Consider the following 13,763-nt stretch of genomic DNA (forward strand, 5'->3'; position numbering starts at 1 on the left):
GTATTTCTCTGGATATGTCTGTATCATTCGTTTTCCTTTTTATTTTCTCTGCCCTTGTTTGATAATTCGATCCTAGACTCTGGAAAAGCTTAACCAGAGCTCAGAGAAAGAAAGAGAGAATGGATCATTAAACAAGAGGACTGGCACCTCTATACACAAGTCATTTTTCTTTTTTATCCTTCAGTTTTTGCCATGTGTTAGATTTGTATCTTCACACTTCCTGAAAAGTGATTTGGTCTACATAAATGATTTGTTCTTCTTAGATGCTTGCCTGGAAACTGGGATAAGTTTAACAAAGTTTCATATAGCACTGACAATGTGCTGATTCTAGGAATATTATATAGAGTCTTGAAAGTGCTCTCTGCCTATGGAAGCTGAGATGGGCCTAATAAGGAAGGCTCAGTGCCCCCTGGAGCCCTGGTGTGAGTGACCTGGCACTTTTTGACCCTGGACAGTCATTTCAGTGGACCACAAGCTGCCTCTCTTTCTTCTGAATGGCACTTAAGAAGAGAGGCCAGGAAACCCATTAGCACAAAGACAAGGGTTACTCTTATTCATCTCCCCTTCCTTATCTTACATTCTATCTCCCATCCTCTGCAGGAGGGCTGTGTCCCTACCCCTTCACGTAAACAGTTTCTTTCAAGGTCATTAATCCTCTCCATGTTACCAAATCCAATGGTTACTTCTTTGGAGGTCTCTTTCTCTACGTCTCAAAAGCGTTTGAAACTGCTGATCACCATGCTTATTGAGAACCTTTTTTTTTTTCTTGACACACTATCGGTTCCCCTCCAACTTTCTAGCCAGCCTTTTCAATTTCCTTTGCTGGCTCCTCCTCCCAGACCACCCTCTAAATCTTAGGGTGCTCTGTCTCACTGGGTCCTCTTCTCTAACTGTGCACTCTCCCAGGCAGCCTCAGTATTTAGGGGAATTTACAGATGGAAATACCATGTATTTACCACTGACTGTCAAATCTAGCCCTCCAGCTCTGTCCTCATCCTGGAACTGCAGACACGCACCTCTCCCTGCCTACTTGATGTTTCTACAGATGTCCAATAGACATTTCAAAACAAGCACTGTCACACCATATGTCTTGACGCCACATCCCCTCCTTACCTTGGCAGATGCTGTCTTTTTCCCTGGAATGTCACAATCCACTTACCCTACCCCCATCCCAACATTCCCACAGGCCCATCACTCTTTCCTTCCTCAGCCAAGGAAACTCTTTCTGGTTGTTTAAAAACCAATGCAGATGTAACTACCTCCAGGAAGACTTCTCTGATATTTTCCCCCACTCCCTACCCACCTGAAGCTGTGTTAGGTGCCAAGATGTTCTCATAAAATCAAATGCACTTCTCTCTTACCAGATCATGTTAGAATTATCTAAATATGTGTCTGTTACTAGACTGAGTTCTCTGAGGGTAGGAAGTATGTCTTATTCACTTCCATATCAACCGCCACATAATTTGTTGGGTTAATGGATGAACGAATAAATCTCTCTGGCTTGGGAAGAAAACCACTGACATGTTGGCTCCTTAAAGCTTCCCATAAATGTTTTCACTCACCCTTCTTAATCCTGGAAGAAAGAGACATTTTACAAATTATCTTGGTCATTCCGATCTACATTTGTTAGGCAATAGTTAGCTAAATATGTAAGTTGTTTATAGATCGAATCGTCCCCACTACTTCCAGCTGATCCTTTGTTCCTGAATATATATTATCCAAGAGAATCCCATAGGACACCATTCCCTCATCCACCTGAGACACATGCATGCATGAAAGCCTTTTTTTCACATAAGCCTGAGCCAGAACTTCAGCACCTGACCACATGCGAGGTGCACAAAGGAAGAGTTCTCAGCAGAACTGAGTTCAACTTAGGCACACCCGGAGGAAAACTCCCTCTGGGTTTTCCCAGTGAGGTCCTGCAGAGTCTGTAAGGCCCGGAGACGGTTTGCTTCCAACCTGAGCTGAGAGGCACTAAGGACACCCACAATGTCACCAGCAGGATGGAGCTAATGGGACTCACCCATGGGTTTCTGCAAGATGGCTTTTGAAAGAATATTACACTATCGGAGGAGAAGCCCTTGAAAGTTGTTCTTTCCCTTGGAGTTAATAACGCAAACTTCCTCCACAGTAAACAGGAATGACATGATTTAGATCTCTCCTCTAGGCCGTTAGAACTCGGGGTGTCTAGGAAAAGCCATCAACTCAAGGGTAAAAAGAGAGGTCCCTGATTAGACAATGATGCGGTTTAAAATTCTGGCAAACCCACCAGAGCCATGCTTTCTGACATGGAACAGATTCAAGGACTTTACAGGGAAAATTATAGGCAGATGTCAGCTTTTTACATACCTTTTTAATATCTGCAAATTCGACTTGGAAGGCAGTTTCCCCAAACTCTGCAGCGTCTGATATAACGACAATTCATCCCACAATGTTCAAGGTGTAGAACTCACTATCAAATCACCAAAATATCCTACACTAGCAAGTGTTTAAGGAAAACGATAGTAAATCCACCAGGAGGATTATCAGTTGTCAAATGTTTGCGGTAACAGAGGAAATTGCTTGTGCTTTAGGAACAGGACACAAAATGCAGATACAATACATGATCGCGAGTAGGTACAGCAAACATACCTAAAATGTGTAGAGTGGAGAATACAGGAAGGAGTGGCACAAGGTGTTCAGGGAAATGTATCTGGGCGGTGGCACAATGGGTGATTTTTTCTCCTTTGACATTTGCTTTTCTCCAAATATTCTATAATCAACATATATCAGGGAGAAGAATAAACTTAATTTTTAAGGTCAAGTCTAATGCTGGTAGAAGAGCATGAGGATAAATTCTATGTTACAGATTTTCCACATTAAAGTGAAGGTGGTGGTCCATTATACACAGAAGTGATTTAATCCATGGTTTTACCATAAAATAAAGAAACATTTTGTTTTGGTCTTTTAACAGTACATGTATTTCAAGATTATTAAATTCATGTCATTACCTTCTGTTTGTAAATTGCAACCAAAAATCTTTTATGCTTTCATGGGAGGTACACTGTATAACTGTGTACAACCTGAATGTCTCTTTGGTATACAATGCAAACTTTATGAAATTAAACATTATCTCTGAAATCTGTTTTCAGTGTTGCTTATAAATGATCATAAATGATCTGTGATGTATACAAAGTATTATTCAAAAGGCTTATTTGTTTGAAGTATGTCTACTTCATGTTGTAGATTTTCAAAGTGGCATTTGAGTTTAGCTATGACACCAGTATATGTTTTGTGTCTAAATAACAGAAATGTGTAGGCTCCAAGTCGGAGGGAACTTCAGACACTAACTGGCCCGATTCTCACAATAGCCAAGATATGGAAACAAATATAAGAGTCTGTCAACGGCAGAATGAATAAAAAAATTTTTTGATGTAGATGCAGGAATATTATTCAGTCTTAAGAAAGAAGGAGACACTCCCATTTGCAGCAACATGGATGAACCTGGTGGATGTTATACTAAGTGAAATAAGCCAGACACGGAAAGAAAATACTGCATGATTTCACTTATACTTAACTTTAAAAAGGTCAAACTCGTGGAAGCAAAGAGTAGAATGGTGGTTGCCAGGGGCTGGGGGGAGGGAGAAGTGGGGAGACGTTGGTCAAAGGGTACAGAGTTGCCATTATGTAGGATGAGTGAGATCTGGAGCTCTAATGGACAGTGTGATGACCATAGTTGATAATATCGTATTTATTATATATTGAAAAATATATGACTGGCGATTCTGCACTGTCCTTCATTATTCCGCTGGACTCATCGACAACATTGATAAAACAGCATTTCCACGAATTCTTACTTACGCACATTTCCTTACTTACACACATTCTTACCCAAGGGACATTCAGCCCCAAATGCTATATCCTTTGTGTGCTTCCATCAGACTTTCTACTCATCAGTTTTACACTAACTACTTGGATAAGCTATTGAGTCTGATATATGCAAGACCCTGATTACTGGATCCAAGTTCAGTCCCTGTTGCTTCCACCCCCTCAGCAACAGTTTGTCACTTAACCATCCGGAAAATAGCCTTTGATGTCGACACAGACTTCACAATACCTACCTCAGCAACAGGACTGCTGAATTCAAACTCTGGTCCAACACTGAGTCTGCCTTAAGCACTAAAAGCCCCTGACGGCTGTGGGGGAAGGGGATACCCAAGCCAGGCTTCCTGTGGCCACCTTCCAGATTTTTGAGTGAGCCAAAGCCTTGATCATTTCAGTTTTTACCATAATTCAGGTTTCAAATCTCATATTATTATTCATGACAACAAAATCAACAATAATATTCTGCATTCGGACAGTACATTAGCTTTGTGAGGTATATTATCTCAAAGACAGTCATAAGATAAATGACGGGTTCTAAGAGATTAAGGCATTTGTTATTAAATGTGGGTGGCTTGCTCGAGGTCACCTAGCTGGTTAGTAGAAAGGCTGGGAGCCCCTCTTTCTGTTCCTTCCATTATCCTACCCAGCTGCTTATGTCTCAACTGTTTACCTTGGTCCAGAGGATTTACAGAAGATACATTCCCAAGCACACACATTTGAAAAACAATCAAACCATAATGTGCCAAATAAAAATTCCTTGGGGGCTAAAACATGTAAACTAATCTACGAGGCTCCAAAATATGGCCTGGTACGAGTGTACCCCTCATCTTTAGAACAGACCCCTCCTCCCCCAACCCCAAAGAAAGGTTATGAATGCTTCTACAAACACTTGAAGATGGCTTTAGAGAAAATGGAAAGCTTAATGAATCAAATCTGGCTTACACTTAATAGACCTGCAAAAACCTCTCTGACATGGTGTGTTGGTAGCTTTGCAATAAAAATTTAAATTTAATAACTTCTTAATTTGGAAGGCAATAAAGCAATGACAAAAGTTAAACTTCAAAATTGCTTTCAGCCAGGGAAATTAGATGAGGCACCACTCTGCAAATGCTATTTGAAGCACCCACCTCCACTATCTAACCTCCTCCACCACAGCAAAGTTCACAGTCCCAACCAAGTTGCAGAAGGAAAAATCTGTGGTTCTTTTGAAGGTCACATAAGGATGCTATTGACAGTCCCACCTCCGTTCCCTGCCACAGTCCTTTCCAACCTAAGAAGATTTCCCTCCAGCACAGGTACCCACCTCAACGATTCAGCCTCTTTTATCGCTGTAGATTTTATGGCCCCAAACAGCTCATCCAGGGGAAAACGCTGCTTTGTGTCGGCGACAGAGGCTCGTCAAAATCAAGACAACATGATAAGGTAGTAACAGCTCCAACCCAGTTGGGAGACAGTGCCACAGCTAATGTCTGGACACATCCAAGAATAAATGGGCTTAAGCTACTTTAATTTAGCCAAAGTCTACAGTAAGAGCAAAGTAACTGAAGCGTGCCAGAGCTTGGTAAGTCACTGATTTCAGATAATTGAATTAACCAGGTGCTTCGTTAGGAAATCTGAAGATGAGACAGCAACATCTTCAGGTAGACCTAGACCAACATCTTGGGTGGACGTTGAAGTACTGATAACTGAGATCTGCATACTTTATAAGGAGTGAGTAGCCTCGGCTTGTCCTGTCCTGATCTTGATTAGAAATGAATTCCCAAAAGCCAATCCCAAGAGTTTTATGTTAGAAATTCACTCTGCATCAGTGCAGAGAGATCATAAAGTGCTTACCAAATATCTCAGAATCTGGTAACTACCTTGGACCGCCTTGGGGAAAAACCCAGGTGGTGCAGGAGAGATGTATAATTAGCCCGTTTGGAAATAGCATTCCTCTCAGATAAGGAGATGGTACTCTGTTCTTGGAAAGTCCCCAAAGATAAAATTTTAACAGAGTAAATCCGAAGAGCATCACCTACAAAAAACTGACGAGAGGTACCACTGATGTCACTGACCAAGATTTGGCAGATATTAAAATCCAGCCCGAAGCAAATAGAGCCTAATTTGGAAAGACGGCTGGTCTCTCCTTTAGCAAGCAAAAAAGTCGCAGAAATCAAAGCACTGTCTCCTCAAAAAGGAATCCTATGGAGGGAAGGAGAACACTGCTTCTCTGGGAAACAGAGATGTCAACTCAGAGAGGCGTCCTACAGAGGGCAGGTTTCATACCCAGAAACTCCACAAGGAAGGAAGAGGAGAATGAGGTTCAGGACACACATCTGAGAGCTTACTACCACTGAAGGCGTGTTCGTGAGACCATTCTATCTAGAGTCCATGTGTTTCCACACAGGAAAGCTAGGATCCAGATGGAAGAAGGAAAAAGAGCAGTAACAGAAGTTAGAACCAAATTCTCTTTTGATTGACAGCTCAGCGTTCTCAACTGGAAGAGCTGGCAGATGAGTTGAAGGGCATCGAAAAGCTACTGATAGTCACTCTCTACAAAGGATTACTGATGGTGGAATTATTGCTATGGTGACAGATAATGTGAAACAAGAAAGATAACATACAAGTGTTGGGGAGAAATAAGTCCAGGGTAGCCTGTTGTCCTTTTGTACCCTTGAAAGTGTCTCAGTTTAGACAATAAGGGGTATGGTCAGGTTATTAGTGAGCTACATTCACTTTCTCTGCTCACCTGGTCTTGGCCCCGGGAGCCCCAATCAGTCTGACATCACAGAGGGTGAGAGAAGCCTCTGAATTCAGCAGATCTGGACCCACACTTGACCCAGCCACTTTTAGCCAAGACCTCAGGCAGGGACATCACCAACTTGGGTTGCTTTCTCTTCCATAACATGAAAGAAATAGTGCTTTAGGCTTTCAGTGGTCTCTCCTAGTTCTAAAGGTGTGACTGTAGAAAAAGCTTTTGTTTTCTGCCTCTTCAGTCCCACCTACGCAGTCTTCACCTTACTCCTCACCTCCCACGATGAAAGGAACATCACTCCTTAGATGCTTCTGCCTCGTCTCTGGACGTCTTCCCTTATGCACTGAGTCATCTACCTCTTTGAAGTCAGCTTTAAAATTAAAAAAAAAAAACTTTTTTTGGCCACCACCTCCTCTTTGTCTTTTGCTCTTTTGGTAAAGCAGACTCAGGAGACTGGATGGAGTTTAATTACCGAAGGCAGCTCTTGTTTTCTTCTGCTTCTTTTTCTCTCCATTATAACCTCTGAGTCAAATAAAGTCTTCCTTACATGGTAGTTGAATAATATATTTCTTAGTGACATACTCAGTAAACATGTGGTGAAAGCCAATTATTGGCTTAAAGAGGAAATCGTCATACCCCACACAGGAGTGTCACGGGAAGACAGAAGACACGGGTTTGTAAGGGGCGGGAATGCCCAGATTAACCGAATTATTCTCTTAATTACGGGCAGGCAGTAGAACAGTGGTTCTCAGCCTTGGTCTGGGAACTTGAAACACTCACAATGCTTTGCCCCTGTCCTCCAGAAATTCTGATTTAATTGATCTAAGTTGTGGCTTCGGACACACACTGGGATTTTTTAAAAGCTCTCCATGTGATTTTAACATAACATACAGTCAAGACTAAGAACCACTGCACGAAGGGAAGTTGCAAATAATGGTGAATATCGTGGGATACCAAAGTGCATCTTATAAAGGTGTAGCCTTGGAATTCGGCATTTGAAACAGTCACCATGGAGACTGGCTTCAGAGAATTTTGGAAAGATCTATTCCAGAAGTTTCTCTTTCTCATCCTCCTGGGTCTATAGCAGGGGAATCCTAACTTGAAGTCAGTGAACCCCATAATATTACATGCAAAATGTTCTATGCATATGTGAATGTGCATTGTTCTGAGCAGTGGGCCCATAGATTGTAGCAGATTTTTAAAGGAGATCGTGATCCAAAATATTAAAAACCACTGATTTATTGGAAAGAAAAAGATGATATGAGATGATTCATTTGGGATAGCAAATATTCTTATGTTGGTAGAATACTGGCCCTTTAAGATAAGTCCCCAGGAGTCCGTGCTCTGGGTTACAAACGGACAACTCCCAATAAGGTAATGTGTTTTTATTAGGCCCTATTCCCTGATGAAATGGGGTTAATGCTGCCCATTTTGGCCCACAGGTACATTGTGGGAAGAATCAGCCTGGCCAGTTTTTGTTCTTGGTACTGACTAAGTGCTTTCAGAAGGGAGTGACAACGGTAACGGAAGCAGCAAATATTTGCCTTGCACTTACCAGCACTGCCAGACACTGATCCAAGCCCTTGACGTGTATTAACCCATTTGCACCTCACAACAGCCCCAGAAGGCAGGGACCATCATACTCATTTTATAGGTAAGAAAACAGAAGCGCGGAGAGTATAATTCGACAGGGTCCCTCAGCTAACGAGTGGCAGAACTGTGATTCAAACGTAGGCAGTCTGACTCCAGGGTCCGTCCTTAGTCCTTACCTACGTGTTGCAGAAGGGAGATGACTGATTGGACAACTAGGAACAAATATTTTGAACTGCTGTAAAGCAAGTAATGGTTTTCAGCCTCATTACCATCATTACTGGGTAAGAGATTTAGGGGAACAAAAATACAACCAGGATGACACTATTAGGGGAACAAAAATACAACCAGGATGACACTATCTCATAGTTGAGGGAACTGGAGTATGAGGCAATGAAATGTGCTCTCTTTCTATTTATTTACCAAGAGTTTCTAGACAACAGTTGGTTGAGAATGTGACCTTTTTCCTAGGTGCTCACAGGAGACATGTTTGGGAAGAAAGGCAGACAGATAGCTCCAAACCTTGAAGACAACAAGCAGGCTGCTTTGGTTTGGCGTGGAAGAGCCATCCCCACACTTCTTTGTCACTAGCTGAATTCCTCTGCAGAAAGTCTGAAACCACAGTCATGAAAAATGTGCCATTTTATGCCACTTCCATCAGCTGGCATTCCATACATGATTCCACAGGAAATACAGTTCATACTCGTTCCCAAAGATTCTACCTCCTCCAGGTCATGCTTAGAGATGAGCTTCACAGCTTTGGAGCTCAAAGGAGGAAGAACTTGGATGTCCTTCAGGGAAAGCCTCAGGTCCTTCCAGAAAAATGAACTCTGCGGCCAAAGCCAAAATATCTGTGACCTCCAGCTCCTAAAAACTGATGCAAAGTGCTGTGATATTTATGCAGGTCACATTCTTTTTTTTTTTTTTTTTTTGATCAGCCAAAGCTTTGCAATTTGGAATTTCACTGTGAAATCCTGAACTTTCTTCTGCAACTCAGTGGCATGTACTTCCTTTACCAGTGACTCACTAGGAAGCCTCTTTCCAGTACTCCTAGAGAACACGCTCTCCTCTGTCACCAAACAGAATATCCTAGGGAGACCATGCAGTCATGTTCCTGATCTTGTCTGCCTGCGTTGGCACTGGAAGTCACACAGTGACATAAACGAAGCATGGAGGAATGGAAAGGCAGACATGTGACATCCTCACCATCCCAGAGGAGTCAAACATGTTTCTACAAGTGTCCGAAACACAATAGAACTGTCCAAAGTTGACTGAATGGCTTAAGCGTGGTGAAATGTCACAGGTTTTTTGTTATTCAGTAACAATGTAAAAACTGCAAAATTTTTCATCAGAATAGAAACAAAAAATGAAGAGTAACTATAAACACACTGGTATAAGTCAACGGATGATCACAGCCCCTTCACTGTCCCGTCTCCACTCGGCTGTCAGCACCAACAGGGTAAGATAAATTCTCTGTTGGAGAGATTCTTTTGTGGCAGGACAAAAACAGAAGTGGGAACAGGGAGAACTAGGGGCCATTCACACTGGGATGCTTTTCATGTCACTTTCCTTTTTTTTTTTTTTTTTTTTTGGTGGGGAGAGGTAATTAGGTTTTTATTTGTTAGAGAAGGTACTGGGGATTGAACCCAGGACCTCATGCTTGCTAAGCATGTGCTCTACCACTTGAACTATTCCTTCCCCCATCACTTTCCGTTTTTATGTAGTTTTGTTATTCTGTTAGGATAGCGTTTACTTCGTCGTTTGAGAGCTAGTTATGAGACATTAGACTGAAATGCTGATTTAAGTTTTCGGTGTCGCTGAGGGAACGAGATCTATGAGATTAAACTACAACACAACTGTGTGAAATTAATTGCTAAGCGGGTAAAATACTAAAACAAAAGTGCCGTTAAGGAGTAGGTGAATAGTGCGGGTTGGAGCAGTGGGTGGGGGGTGTCCAAGATGGGAGGGGAAGCTGATGGGCTTCTTCACACAGCTACAATGCTCTGAGCAGGTCACACCAACTGCCTTATTAAAGGCTCATTCAACCCTTTGAGGCAGTTATTATTACCAATCCCCCTTCCTCTTATAGAGGAAGATACAGAGATTCAGAGAGGCTGAGAAACTTGCCCAAAGTCACACAGCTAGTTAGTAAGCGAGAGAGCTGGCTTGCAAACTCAGGTCTCCAGGACTCCCAACCCTTGGATTCTCCTATTCCACCTTCCAAGGGTCCCGCATTTGCCCAAGTCCCCTCCACTGGTCTGACAAAGCTCTAGGCACCATCTTCCGTGCTCGATTATTGACTTGGAAGTTGCACTCAAAAGGAACTTGAACCATGCACGGGGTGCCCTGAACCTCTAAGCACGGAGCTTTCCTAGGCGTTGGAGTCATCACCCAGGGTTCAGCCAGAGGAAAGCATTGTTTGAGGAACCGGGCGCCTGCGATGGCCGGGGCGAGATAAGCTCGCTGACGATCGCCGAGAGGCGGCTGCAGGGCCTGCTCCATTCAAGCAGGAAAATGTGTCACTTCCTCCCGGCTCCTATATCATTTCTCTGCGGGGGAGGCGGGGGAGGGAGCCGAGCCTTGAAAGAATTTAGAATGGGGCCGGGTGGGGTGAGGGGAAGGCCAGTCGGAGTGGAAGAGTAGGATTTAACCGGCTCCGGCTACACCCTATTTAAAAGCCCCGGCATATTTTTACTTCTTGGCTCGCTGGCAGCCTACCCTTCCTAACTGCGTCCTCATCCTTTTTTTAATTCCCTGCTGGAATCTCAGCACACTTACTCCTCCCCCACCTCCTTCTCCAATGCAAAATCTCCCTCCTCAATCTTTGCTGTATTTCTTTTTCCACAAAGCTGAAACCTTTGGCGCTGGCTTCGTGCCCTCCCCACCCCGCCGGCTCTCCAGGGCCTCACCCAATAGAAATGTGTACACACACACACACACACACACACACACACACACACACACACAGCACCCAGGGCCTGATTCCCACGGAATAGCTGTTTTAGAGTCCTGGTGTTGCCCCCAGTCACACTCAGCTATTTCTCTGTCCCTGTCTCACTAGAAAAGGAATGGAAGGGAAGGGAAAAAGTGGGGTTAATGCTAAACCAGTTTTGAGTTTGTAAAGGAGCCACAGGATTTAGAAATGGAAGAGCTTATGGCATTTTAACTTTCTGCAGAGGAGAATACTGGGGCCCGCCGAGATTAAATGACTTATTTGCAAGCTCACAGCTGGTGAGGAGCGGAGCCCAGGCTGCAGCTGGGGTTCCCACGGTGGACTTCGCTCTGTCGCTAGAGCTCAGGCCAGCGGTGGCCTTGTCACGCAGGCGTTTCCAATGCTCACAGCTCTTCTTCCTTCTGTCATTCACTTCGTGTGCAAAATTGCACCACTGGGGCTTCCCTGGAGTGTCAGGGCTTTCCTTGAACCCCACCTTAACTCGCTCCTTCCTCAAACATCCTGAAAGCCGGGCTTACTGCTCAGGTGCCTCTTGAGTTTCACAGGAGGTAACTCCTCCAGCCGCTCACTCTGCAGCCACCTAGACTTTGGCAACAACCAGTTTCCTTATTTGCCCTGTTCCTTATTTGGAAGCAGCTGAGCTCTTCCCTCAGACGTGTTGGGACCATTCTAATTGGCGAGGTGTGTGTGTCAACACTTCTAAATTCACCGGTCAACTTGCATTGTTCACCTTTCAAAGTGCTTCCAGCAGAGAAGCCGGTTCCCTTCCCAGCCCTCGCTCGATACCACACACACCCAGCCCACGGGATCTGTGCGAGGAGAATTTCCTGTTCTGCTGACTCATCTCCTGCAACGAGATGGAAGACAAGCTGATATTCTCTTTCCCAGCTTTTAAAGGGAAAAGGGAGTCTTACAAGTTTGGACCTCTTCGAGATGGGGTCCTGTGCAGGCAGCGCCTGGCACGTAGTAGGACTGAATAAATGAGCACTGTTGAGTGGATTTATGGTGGCCCACGTAGCTGACTCAGGGTGGTGTGAGGCTTGCTCGGGGTGGAACACGGCCAAGGCGCTCTGAGCTTCCATCTTGAAGGGAGCCTTTTGCCTGTTGGCCAAGAGGACTGTGTAAAGGTGCATGCCTGGGTCTCACTTGTGCACGGGTGGCAATGCAGTGGCCGGACTCGGCACCCCACACGCTTTCCGACTGAAAACAAAAGCATTCCTCTTCTCCAACTAAACCTAAATCGAGGGAAGGATGATTCAACTCTGTGTAGGAAACAGCAGGAAATCCGTCAATAGCATTTACATCTGGGAAGCAACAGAACCAGATTTTTGCCAAACAAGATTGGAATTAAGGGGGAAAAAGATCCTGATAAGATTTATGCATTTCAATGTATGTACATTTTACTTTAAAAAAAATATATATATATATAATAGGGGAGTAGGTGGTGAGGAGTGATGGGTACATGAAGGTCCATTATAGTATTGTTTATTTTGTAATGTTTGACATTTTTCATAATAAAAGTATTTTAAACACTTGGATCCTATTTTGGGCTCTAATTTTCAGTGTTTCTTCATGGCCTTTATTTCTTTCCTTCAGCATCTCCGTCTGTAATATAGGGACATCTCGATGTGTCACTTCTTAGTAAGGCTGTTCAGTGTATTTGGGAAATCATGGAGAGGAAAGTAGTTGGTACATCGTAATGGTCTGAGGAATGTGCTGCTTAGAAACGGCTCAGGATTACTCTACCATGGTAAAGATAATCTTGACACATAATTTAAAAAAATTCAAGCCATGTAAAAGCTATAATGCAGAAGTTTCTCTCCTCGTTCTTTCCTCCAGAAGCAGTCAGTGTTAACGTAGGAACTGATATGAAATTTCCTATTTTTACACGAAACGTTTAAAGTAACTGGAGACTTCCAGGCCAGGTGGGCTTCAGACTCTCGGGAAGATTCACTGAGGTGGAACCCAGGACTCCACATTTCTCACCAGCCTTTCAGGGACACAGGAATCCCTTGGGGATCTTGTTGAAATGCAGATTCTGACTCAGTAAGTCGGAGGTGGGGCCTGAGGTTCTGCATTGCTAACCCATTCCCACGTGGTGCTGGTCCAGGACCATACTTTGAGGGGCGAGGCTTTGAAAATTTCTAGCTCTGCCTGGGAAACACCTTAGAAAATGGCGGCCTATTCCAAATACCTGCAGTGCAGTACTGAAGCGCACGGAATTCTAAGAACCAGAACAATACTGAAAAATGCCCTTAAGTAGACAAACATTCTTTCTAAAAGCATCTCAGACCTGTTCTGGTCCTGAGAATTAATGGACATCTCCTCAAGGAGGGCATGATCTTCAAATTTCATTTCTTCTGGGCTCTAGAATCTAGAGCGAAAATCAAATTCTCTGTGTCACCCAGCTGATGCCTCCCAGATGTAAAACTGTATTTTCTCCCAAGTTTTTCACTTCACCGCTCCTCGCCAGTGACAACTGATTTCAAAAGATCTTTTGAACTTTTAGCTTCAGGTTTTTGTGGGCTAAAATTGAACAAACAATTAAGAGTCTCACAAATACATATATATGTATATATGTGTGTATATAGGTATGTATGCGTGTGTGTATATGCATGTATG

This window comes from Camelus bactrianus, chromosome 31 (genome assembly GCF_048773025.1).
Source record: "Camelus bactrianus isolate YW-2024 breed Bactrian camel chromosome 31, ASM4877302v1, whole genome shotgun sequence".
NCBI classification, from domain to species: Eukaryota; Metazoa; Chordata; class Mammalia; order Artiodactyla; family Camelidae; genus Camelus; species Camelus bactrianus.